The sequence below is a fragment of the Chelon labrosus genome, assembly GCF_963514085.1.
Source record: "Chelon labrosus genome assembly, chromosome: 2".
Taxonomy (NCBI): Eukaryota; Metazoa; Chordata; class Actinopteri; order Mugiliformes; family Mugilidae; genus Chelon; species Chelon labrosus.
Genome location: NC_140338.1, coordinates 28,395,627 through 28,407,754, shown reverse-complemented (window position 1 = coordinate 28,407,754; position 12,128 = coordinate 28,395,627).

The window sequence follows — 12,128 nt, the reverse complement described above, 5'->3', positions numbered from 1 at the left end:
TGGCTGACATATGTACAGAATGTTTATTAAGATGTATTTTTACTGACACTTTGCTCTGATGCATGTCAGCTGAGGAATTTCAAGGGTTTTTACACCAAGAAAAAAAAAACAAAAACACAAAAAGGGCTTAGGTCAGCGCGGAAAGTATTTTTAATAAAGCTGGATAAAACGTGGCAAGCCAGTTGTGGCTAATAAAACCTGAGTGAGCTGATTGGAGTCTGATTTAGACGTGGACTGTCCAGCCGAGAACAATAAAAGCACAGATTGATGAAGAGACACATCAGCAGACGGAGCTGTAGAGTAAATGTTGACATGTGCAGTGCAGGGGAAAGTGGACCTCACATGAAGGATATTTGATGGAGTGTGCAAAACTTGACAAACTTATTACAGTGCACAGAACAACAGGTCATCATCTGTGTGCTATAACGGCATAACATTATGCTAACCTACACTGTATGCAAGGTCCATATGCAGCACAGGAATGTTGTCATGTTGGGATCTTTGAAAAAGATGTAAAAACTTATACATTAAGATGACCAAAAACTAGAGGCCATTATTATATTTTTTGATATAAATGAATTGCTAAAAGAGTTTTTATATGGCTGGAGTGTATTGAGTAGTTGCCATGCCATTACATTAACTAATAATCAGAATAACTGTCAGTTTTCTTATTGGATTTAAGTTTTACCTCCTGTCTTTGTCTGTCCCCGCCTCTGTGATTCCACTCACCTTGCCTTGCCTTGTGTCTTTTGTCTGCGTGCACCTCCCCTCATTGGTCTCACCTGTCTCTCTGTATTCCATCAGCCCCGGTGTGTGAGTGCATATGTAACCCTGCCTTGCCCTTTGTCCTTTGTCAGGTCGTCTGTGATGTTACACCTGTTTACACTACTGTTCGGTTCCTTGTGCTTCCTCGTGTTTCAGAGTTCTTATGTTGGTTTTGGTTCTCACCTGTTTTTGGATTGTATTTGTTGGATTTTATCTGCATACCCTGCGGTGCCTTTTGTTCTGGAATTTCAGAGTTTTTATTAAAGTGATCTCGTGTCCTACTCCTGCCTCCCCTTTGTGTCCAGCGTTTGTATCCTACCTCACAACTCTGAACCTAACAGTAAATCTGTGATAATCTGTTCAACAGGAAAATATTAACCATCTAAACCAGTTGTTTCTCTCTAAACAACTGGTTGATATCTAAATGATATCTGCAGTGACTAATTCATGAAGTCTTTGTTTATTCATGTGTTTTCTTTAGTGCTTTTGATCTGTTTAGCTCACCCTAAACATACATATGCAAGTGGAGTGTTCCTGTCATGGGGGGCTGATAGGGTAAGCTGTCATTCACTGGCCAGGAAAAGAGAAGAGTAAACAGACATTATTTTTTGTCTGTTTTTGGGCTCGATTTCATTAAAATCTTACTAGTGATTGACACCTTTTCTTGCACTTGCACTCCTACCACCATCTGTGCTTCTCAAATATCCCTTTTGCAGTCTTTCAGAGGAAACATCTGCTCTGTATCTGGGGTGGCCGTGTTACATGTATTAAAAACAAAAATCCAAACCTACGTCTGTGGGAACACAACCTAAAACAAGATATACAGCTCAAAATCTCAAGCACAATTTCGCATTAGTTCATAAATAAGTTCTGACGTGGCCCGCTTGCTTGTGTCAGTTTGGTATATAAGGAAAAGCAGTTCCACAGTGCACAGAGTAGAAAAAAAAAATCCAATTACTTCTGTAACAATTTTTCTCTTCCAGATCAGCTTTCAGCCATAAGGAGGCAAATAACTAAGTGTTCAAACACTCTGCTGTGTGCTTTTGATACATAAAGTTGCACTTGCAGTGGATCTAATGTTCAATAAAACACTTAAAATCTAAAGAGATGTCTTCTGTGAGTCTCATCGCCTTCAGAAAAACTGTAACCACATGAAAACAGGGCGTCCTCGCTCGGCACCCAGCAGCCTTCAACTCAAATCACCTGAGACAGAGAACATAACCAGGTCGGACAACAAATTGCCCAGATGATTAGGTCCTGGAGGTTGCGGGTAATCCTGCGTGATTTGAGGCTCTGGACTGTACATCTTTGAACAACTTAATACCCGGCCGGCTGAATGGAAGTTAATAGGAAACATGTTGGCTGCAAATCGACACAGAGAGAAACAAGATGCCTTGGATCTGGTGCTGAAAGTGAACATGCAGCACTGAACAGTTATCACATAGGTTATCACATACAGTATGTTTAGAAGGAACGATCAGGCCATGCACATATTTAAACACACACATTATGTATGCAAGTGCATCTCGATAAAGACTGTCTGTGTCTAAGCAGAGTAGTACTTTAGTGTCACACACTAACTTAAAAAAAAAAAAAAAAAAAAAAACAGGAAACAGGAAACATCTAACTTTAAAAATTTGCTTATTAATAATATTATTGGGGAACATTTTCACTATATGTGCATTCCCTCATGAAGTTTTGTCACTACCTACAGTTGCCAGGCAACCAGCATCTATAGACCAAAGAGTTTTCTAGTTTTTTTAACTACAGGCTAACTGTTTCCTGTCTTTATGCTAAGCTAACGATTATAGATCCTGTGTTGAGATTTATGTTGGCCTGTGGTTAATGTAAACAGTACAGTTTCACCTTCTTTTTAAATAAATAACACATTTTCTAATTAGTTCAACAGTTTTTTGTAGAAAGCCAGCACAGTCCTGTGATCCCGTCAGTAACCCGTGGTGAAGTCGCACGCCCAACTGTGTGGTGACCCCTCCACATGCATGTAAAGCCCTCGTTACCGCCTACAGACAATCAACTCCAGGCCTAAACACACAAAAATCAACAAACACGGCTCAAAAAGACTGACGATGTTTGAGCTGGAGGCAATGCCATTGTAGAGAGAGATAAATAAGGATAAAAGAGTGAACAATTTCTGCTGTCACAGAAACCACATATCCCTCAAGACATGTCTTCAGCATCAAATCGACACGCACTAGCGTAAACAGCTCCAAGGGCTTTTGGAATGTCCTCAAATCCATCATGGCTGAGCGTTCAATGTTTCTCTAACCTTAAAGCGGGGAAAAAGGTCACAGGCATCGCTAGCAGGAGCAGGTTGATCACTGTTTCCATGCAGGGACATCCCTTAGGCCTGAATGAGAGACAAGGCGGAGCAGAGGAAAGAGATGAATATCATTATCTGTCAGTAATGAGTCATGAGTCACAATAGTTCCACAGCAGAGAAAAGGACCTAATACATCTTTGTTTGTTAGCATTTTATGTAAAAAGGCCTGAGAGGGAGAGAAAGAAGGGCTGTCATCATTCACGGCTCATTTTAGAAGGCGTCATGTACAAAAGGCCCGCAATGATCCTCATTTAATGAGTCATTCCACTGTGACGTAGGACCAACCCGAATGTGTCTTTGTTGCCTGGTTATCAGACTCCTCTGCTGGCATTCAACAGACAAGCATCATTAACTTAGTGGAAAGTCGACTTCCCAGCTATTTCCTCTTGTTAGGCATGCGTGCCCCGCAGCAAACTGTTGCTGGACCACTCTGATTCCACTGTAAAAAAAAAAAAAGCCATTTCAATTTCCTAATTTAGACACTGTTGGGATGTAAACGACACAATTTTAACAATTTTAACAATTCAGCCATGCAAACCTTTCTTTGTAGTTCTTTTAAGAGCCCACTGCTTGTTCAACCCCTACAACTGATGGACAAACTCATATTTTTATCCCAATTCACAAGTAATGAAGCAGCACTTATTTACTGAGTAACAAATCAAACCTGGCAACAGTTGCTACTTTATACTACAGATTGTACATAAAGCATAGGTCATAAATGTTTGATGTCAGCCAAACTAAAAAAAAGTCAACACAAAGTACACGTCAGACATTTTTTTTTTGTCATTTTATGTAGTTCTTACCTTGTTATTGCATGTTCAAGTGTTCCGTTTTACAATACGTTTGGCTTTAAATAGTTATTAGATGTTTTAAAAATGGAAAGTGACATCATGATAAAGAGCTGTGATTGACAGCTGTTGTTAGTGATGCGGTCTTATATTCAGTGTATGCGTTCTACCGATACCCCATAAATATTTTTTTATTTTACCACACTACATTTATTTGATAGTTATAGCAAAGTGACTGTGGGATTAATGTGTTTTTATGGAAGCTACGGCACTCGTTTGCTGCTTACATTTGCTTTCTCTGTTCATATATGTGTTCGGACTTGCCACTAGGGGGCAGAGCATTGTGCTCGTGTCCTGTATTTGACCTAGGTTAAAAGAAATAATAATAAGAAGAACGATGCAGTTGTAGTTTCAGTGGTGTAATATTTACAAATTTAATTGTAGGATAAAATACAATTCACTGTCACAGGTTAAACAGGCCAACTACATACTAATTTAATTACATGATTTGTCAAAGCTCACCTATTGTAATTGAGTATTTTAAGTTTCAGTATGGCTACTTACGTACTTGTAAAAAATAAGTCCTACTATCCTTTCAGTTTTGAAGTTGTATATCTCTTACATGAATGAAAACACTACTGATGTAAATAAACTATATTTAATTATGTTTCAAGAGCTCTCCTTCAGCAGTTTCTTATCACTGTATTTTCCAGATAAAATCACTTTATCAGTATAACACTATTTGATTTTAGGATTAAAGTCTGAATATGTGAGGCACTTTTTACAGTGTAACACCAGAGGATCTTTTGAAGAGGCGACGTTCCCTCTGAAGTCTGATGAACCAGTGAGAGCAGAGTTCAAGCAGATCTGCCAACATTTTTCTGTAGCACATCATGATTCGCTCTAGGGCCCTCAAATCACACAGTAAGTTAATGCAACTGCTCTCTCATCTCTCCTCATTGTTTACCATTATTCTCAGTGTATTACTGAGTTCTGCTGGGTGTTTCTGACACATTTGTAACACTTTCTGACGACAGAAACGATAGTGTGAATTTTCTCTTTGGTGCTTCAGGAAGCTCTCCATCACGTATATGCTGAAGAGCAAACATAACCATGTCTGCCTTACCAAAGAATATAAACTTGTTTTCAGAAGAATGACAGATATATTTTTTGCTGTATTTTGAAAAATGTGTCTCATAATATAGACTAATCAGCAGAAACAAACATTGCACAAGACTAAAAACAACCTCAGATAATATTTCCCTCCAAAAAGAATCCTTAGGAAATTATGTCTGAACATTTTGCAAAGGTCAAACTTTGTCTCACGTTAGATTAGGTTTATAACTAAGTGAATTGAATGATAATAAAAAAAATAAATAAATAAAGCAATCTGATCAAGGCAGTGACAAGCCCGATTTCTTCTGCACAGTTTCTAAGGGTTTGGCCCTGAAGTCGAAGACACCCAGCATTTTATTTTCAGTGTGGTTATTGGAGTAAGCCATCAGATTATATTGGGCTGGACTTTGCTGGCTGACCCTCGAGAGGTTAAGTTTTTCTCATACCCAGTATGGAGCCCAGATTGTGAACTTGCTTTACTTGGGAAAGGGCAAAGTCAATTCCTGATATGTGTTTCATAAGTTTGTGTCTCCCATGGCCTCATTGTGTAGGTGTGATGTTAAATACAATACATGGACTCCTGAGCGGGTCACACTAGAGGAAGTGACCAGATGTAAACACATATTGCTAAAATCCCACTGGAGATCAATTGCAGGCAGCAGAAATATACCAGTTATTTAATCACGTCAAATCAGAGTTCAACAAATTCGGTGTACAGAGTTATAGGCTGTTTTTTACATCAGCCATGGATGAAGGCATCGTGTTTTTAGGTCGTCCGTTTGTCCATCCCATTATCATGAAAACAATATCTCAGGAATGTCTACAGGGAATTTCCTTAAATTTGGCTCAAATGTTCACACAAAGATGAAATGATTCGAATTTGGTGGTCTAAGGTCATTTTTGGCAATAACTCTCAAGTCCATAATTTAACACAGATGTTAGGAATCTACGCTCTCTCTTATTTTCCCTACTTGATAACTATGACAGGAGGGCCTCCTGGTCCTCTGGCAGTTCAACACAAGCTCATTGGTATTGCTAATATGGAACTTCAGGTGATTCCTCTGTGCTCCGTATAAATAGTCTCTAAGTGAGAACAGCATGTTTCTCACTGGACAGTACTCATTGGCATCAAGCATGACAGTAAGTTGGTAACTTTCATTTAATCAAAAAAACTCTTAATTTTACTAAATACCTAGATCATCTGCTTTATTTAGTGATTCTCCTTTTAGATACTCTGCAGAAATTCTCATGGCTAAAATGAAAGGCGAGGTCACACAGTGTGTTTGCCAAGATTTCAGAGATATTTTGACAACTTATTTCTATGTGAACTTGAACCAAAAGTATGCAAATATTAATGCATGGTGACTGAGAGAATTTACGTGGTATTACAGCTCTGTGGGTATACAGAGTTTGCTGCTTCCCAAACAGGGAAGCAGTAGCATCAAGTTCAGAGATGCAGGCTGGTTAACTCTAAGGCCACAAGTTCAAATCCCCAGACTGGCTGGAAAATGTGGGTGGAAAACATACTGACACTCCTTCGTTCCCTCATCAACAATACTCTTAACCTCCATCGATGACAGCACAGCTGGTCAGTAGCCAGTATGCGCTGTTTGTTGTAACATCCAGATGTGCTTGTATTTAAGAAAATTATGGTGAAGGCAAGAAAGTTGCTAGGTTGTTAGTGATGTTGCAGTGAACAAAACCACCATCAACTCCCATCATTAATATTACAAATCACTAAAGGGCTAAAATCTGACAGCAATTTAACATATTAACTTTCTTTTTCTTCACTTATATGAAAGTCACAGAGGCAAAATGATCTGAGTAAAACTTTCACATACTTTCAGCATGGCATATCCCTGAAACAATGCAGTCATACTGATTAATATGCACACAGAAGATGCTGTCATATTGACACAGGCCCTTTTGCACCAGCCAATAATGACACACATGAAGTGATGCATAAAATTGACAACTTAACGTCAGGCATGATTCAGAAGTGGCTGGAAAGTGGTCCATCACCAGCGTAAGAAAACTGCCAAAGACTAAATAGCAAGGTGTCTAATCAGATCATAAAGGGCTCATGATTTATATACTGTAATCATGTAAACAGGTCTCCAGACATGCCAATCCTGAATCCACTCCTTAACAAAAATATATTCCTCTAAACTCACGCCATGGCAAACACTGAAAGTAACAGAAGCTGTGGTAAGCGCCTGCTGCTGTTGCCTCAACTCAGCCTCTTGTTTAGCTGCTTTCCAAGCTTACCAGAGGAACCTCAGGCTACTGGCTACATTCACAGGGGGTTAAAACTTAAATATTTCCTGGCAGCAATGTTGACTTATGGATTTGTTGCAACAATACAGCGGCACCTCCTTACAAGGCAAGTAATGTTAGCTATAAATAAGAACAGAGCTTTTCCCCCTCAGTCATCAGTCATGAGAAAATTTCTCATGACTGATGACTTGACAGCTTTATGTTATGGACATTAAGATGACAACAAATGAAATACACTGACCACAGGCTCTGTTGGACAAACTGGATTCATGGCATGTAAATACGCCTTCTCATGAGAAACATTAGCTTACTACTCACAAATGAATACTGGATACAGAGACACTCACTCACATGCTGCTACACAAATACATAGAGTGTTGTTTTTACTAAATTGCAACGTTTTAGAAAAATAACTTGTAAGCGAGTGGTTGGGATTGCAATAAAACGCTACGGTGAAAATGAACTGAGCTGTTACTCCCTCCTGTGGGGAGGCAGGTCACACAATTTAACAGCGAGAGAGGGAGGTCACATAGGTCAGAGGTTGTGGAACTACCTTGGGTGGCATAGTTTTGCTTTTCCCTTCAAAATCCTCCCCCGGGAAGTCGTGAGGAGACTTAGAATAGATGTGAACATGGACGAACGCATGCCGATCTCTCAGTATCCCCACTGCGGCCTCAAATCAACACAGTATTCCCCTGCTAAATATCAGCGTCCACTGGGAAAAAGCTGGTGAGAGATTTTGATGGGCGTTTAGAGGGGGCACGAGAGATGGTGGCCAAACTGTTTTGGGTTTTGTTTATTTTGTTTCCTTGTTTTTATCTTTTTTCTTTTTTAGACATGTAGATATTTTATACTTCAGGGACATGTACAGTTTGAACCCAATATATATCTCCATCTGGCAACTGCTGAAGAACAAAATAATTTCTTACCACTGATGAGGAAAAGGTGTATGGATGTCCCACAGTCCAGTCGGTTCCTAACAGGGAGGCGTTGTACAACAATGGCCTGAGGGACCAACGACCTCCTCAACCTGTCCGTGGAGCAGGACAGAGACAGCAGCCTGTCACTGAACAAGCTTCTCTGCCTGTGTCATGCAGAGGGTGGTGGACATTTTTCATAATGGACCGGAGTTTGTTCAAGGTCCTTTCCTCTGCCATTGATGTCAGGGACTCAGCTCTGCCCCTACCACAGAGCCCACCTTATGTATCACTTTGTCCAGCCGCGAGGTGTCCTTCTTCTTAGTGCTGCCTCCACAGCAGATCAAGGATATACATCAAAATGTTGTATACTGCAATAAAACTGACAATTTATTTTCTTTATGTGCTACAACAACAGTGACAGCCAACACCTAGCTACAGTGACCCGTACAGCATGTGAAAAACATACACCAAACCACCAATTAAAAACCATCTCTTAAAAACTCTGGCTTTCTAAACAGGTAGATTTATTTGAAGTCGAGTTGGATTAAGTGAATGTATATGGTTTGGATCTACTGTGCAGCACATGATTCTGTGTCTACGTGTGTGAACACAAACTCAAGCATGATATTTATAAAGTGCCTTTAACAATACAGCATGTTTTAGAGAACAAGGGACATAAACAGAACAATGATGGAGCCCTATCTCAGATACTGAATAGACACAAGGGGAGGGAGTCCACAGACGGGGTAAGGTTGCTCTGAAGGGGAATTCAGAAGGCCACATGAGGCCACTAAACCAAAATAAAGACTCCCGGTGTTCCCCCCCAAACCCTTCAGTATTTGTGTAGTCCTTCATAGATGGCCTGATAGTCTCTCGTAAACAGCTGGTAGATCCATAGCACTAATCAAAAGCCTACACTGGGGCTAGACAGACAGAACAGTAGCCTGCCGCCACCACACATGAAGCCCTGTGATAAATTCAAGAGAAGGCCTTTCTCTGGCCTGGAGTTGTGCGTTTCCTGTAGAGCTCCATACTACATCTGTTGTCGTGGTCTCATCAGCCTGCCCAGTCTTCATGGAATCCTGCAGTTATCCACTCCTACCTGAATGAACAATTCTCCAACCTGCATATGATTCCTCTTACATTTTCAAACTGTCATGTAACATCATCAGTTTGTATCATAAGATTCCACATGTACACTTTAGTCAGATATGTGTATCTATGACAGATGTATGTTTATCTTGCTGTTCTCTTCTCTTCTCTCTTTGCTGTTCTCTTCTCTCTTTCTTCTGTCTGTACCCGGCTGGCCTTAGGCAGATGGGTCCCTCCATATGAGCTGGGTTCTGCTCGAGGTTTCTTCCTGTTAAAAGGGAGTTTTTCCTTGCCACCGTTGCCTTCAGGCTTGCTCTGGGGGTTTCAGGCCGGGTTTTTGTAAAGCGTCTTGAGACGATTTGTATTGTTATTGACGCTATATAAATAAAATTGAATTGAATTGAATTAAGTTGTGGCAGTTTATGGAGATGTAAATCTGAATAAAAGGAGACTAGGAGGTCAAATAATATCTGAGGACTTATTAAAAAATTTTATTCTGAGAAGATGTTGGCATCATTGTTAACTAAACTACAGCTCCTATCCATCATCTATACGTTCCTTATCCTATAGAGGTTCAAGGATGCTGGAGCCTATTCCAGCTGAGAATGGGCGAGAGACGGGATAGCCCTGGATAGGTCTGCTACCACCACGAGACAGACAACCGGTCCTGATCCAGTTTACACCTGAGACCAAATTAGAATCATCACTCTACCTAACCCAACATGCACATATTTGGACTTTGGGAAGAAGCCAGAACATGCAGAGTACACCAGTTCAGATAGGTAGAACATTCAAACTCCACACAAGAAGGCCCAAGTCGACCAGCAGGTTTAAAACAAATAGTTTACTTTTATTTTATTGTATGTTTGTCCTATATTCGATGCTGTAGTTTGGCACTTGGTTATGGTCAGGGAAAGACAGTGGTCAGAGTTAATACAATAGATCTACAATTTAACCAAACCAACAATCTGACCTTAATCTTAACCAAAGTTCATTTGTTGCCTGAGAGCAACCACAGCATCAGGAAAACTGCCAGACCTTTCAGGCCAAAGAACACAAAGCTATCATACTTGTTTTGTTCATCACTTCTTCCCAGGCCAATTACACAGTGATTCATGCCTTCAGCCAGTGAATGGGTAGAGTTGGGGGGTGGTATACTTGTATACATGCATGTGTGTGGTTAGCATATCACCGCCAGCATGACAAGGCATTTAGCCATATGTTGGGTGTCTGCCCAGGGATTGGTGTCTGTGGCGACACTTTGGTCAACAGATCATGACTGTTCACGCCGCATTTTATCTGTTGACTGAGCAGGGAGAGAAACCCTGGTGTTAAATAGTCATTAGTCTTGATTAGCTATCATTGTAATTCACAACTGTTGATCCTACAGATTTAACAAGTTTGAAAAACATGGCATACTACAAACAGGCTTTCTATGTTCAAGAGACTCGCTGAAAGTGGAGTGGTGCAAAAGGAGTCCAGACACATGCTAAACTGATGGGTAAGTAGGACTTAAGTTTAAACTGCGTAATAGCATCAGCATTGTCTTCAGCTAGTGAAACAACTTTTTTCGGCAACTGTGACTCTATTGCCCAACAGATTTAAGGTAAACTTCAGTCAAAAGACACACGGGGAGGCGGCTTTTAGTTATTATGGTCCCCGATTATGGAACAGCCTGCCGGAGAACCTCAGGGCCGCAGAGACTGTTGATGTTTTTAAAAAGAGGCTCAAGACCCACCTTTTCAACCAAGCTTTTAATTGATTCTCTTAATATGTTTTTATGGTACGTCAGAAAGCATTTTATCTATATTGTTCCTTTCTTTCCCATTTTACAGTTTTAGTCCCTCAGTTTTTAGCAATTTTTAGTTTTTAGTAGTTTTTATCAGACTTTTTATTATTTCCTTTTCTATTTTTATTTTAATTATACGTTATAACGACATGTTTTAATTTTATGAGCTGAAAAGCATTTTATCCATATCGGTCGTTTTAGTCCTCGGTTTTTAGCCCCAGTGTTTCCTCATGGGGGCCGACCACACTGGGAGTTGCGGCTGGTCTACTGACGGGGGTGCTGTCCTGTGGGCGGCTCTGGCCCTGGTGGCTGGAGGGCTCTGCACCTTGGTGTGGGGCCTCCTGTCTGCCCGGGTCGGGGCTGTCTCTATGGCGGTGCTCCCTACAGTCATGGGCTGGAGGCCCTCTCGGTGTGGTCGGCTCCCAAAGGTGGCTTTCTCCTTGCGCCGGGTCTTGGTGCCCGGCCATGTCTCTTGTGGGTGTGTGGGTGGGGTGTGTGGGACATGTCTGTGTGTGTTTGTGTGTGTGTGTGTGTGTGTGCGTGTGTGTTGGGGGGGGGGGTTGTTTTTGTCTCGTGTCTCTGTGTTTTTATGGGGGTGGGAGGGTTCGATTTTTTGTTCTGTTTTTAGCCTCTGTGAGGCACTTTGTGTTGCTTTTAAAAGGCATGAAAAGTGCAATATAAATAAATTTTGATTTGATTTGATTTGAAAAGACAACTAAAAAACAAAGATTAAAGAAGAAAGCGAAAATTAAAAGGGAAAATGATAATAAAACCACTGACAAGTACAGAAAAAGACCAGGGGTACTGTTAAGTTTACCTATTCACTCAGTTGCCAAAGTATACACTCCAAACACAAGCCTTTGAAATAGTTCAGAAAGCCAATTCAAACATATTAACATGTTAACAAGACATGGTAAATGAGTTTGTTATTTTGAAATGTCGTGTTTAAACATATTCCGTGGCTTTGTATAATAACGTAATAGTAGTAGCAGTAATAATTATGGGATAATTTCTGAATAAACACTGACAATGACATAATG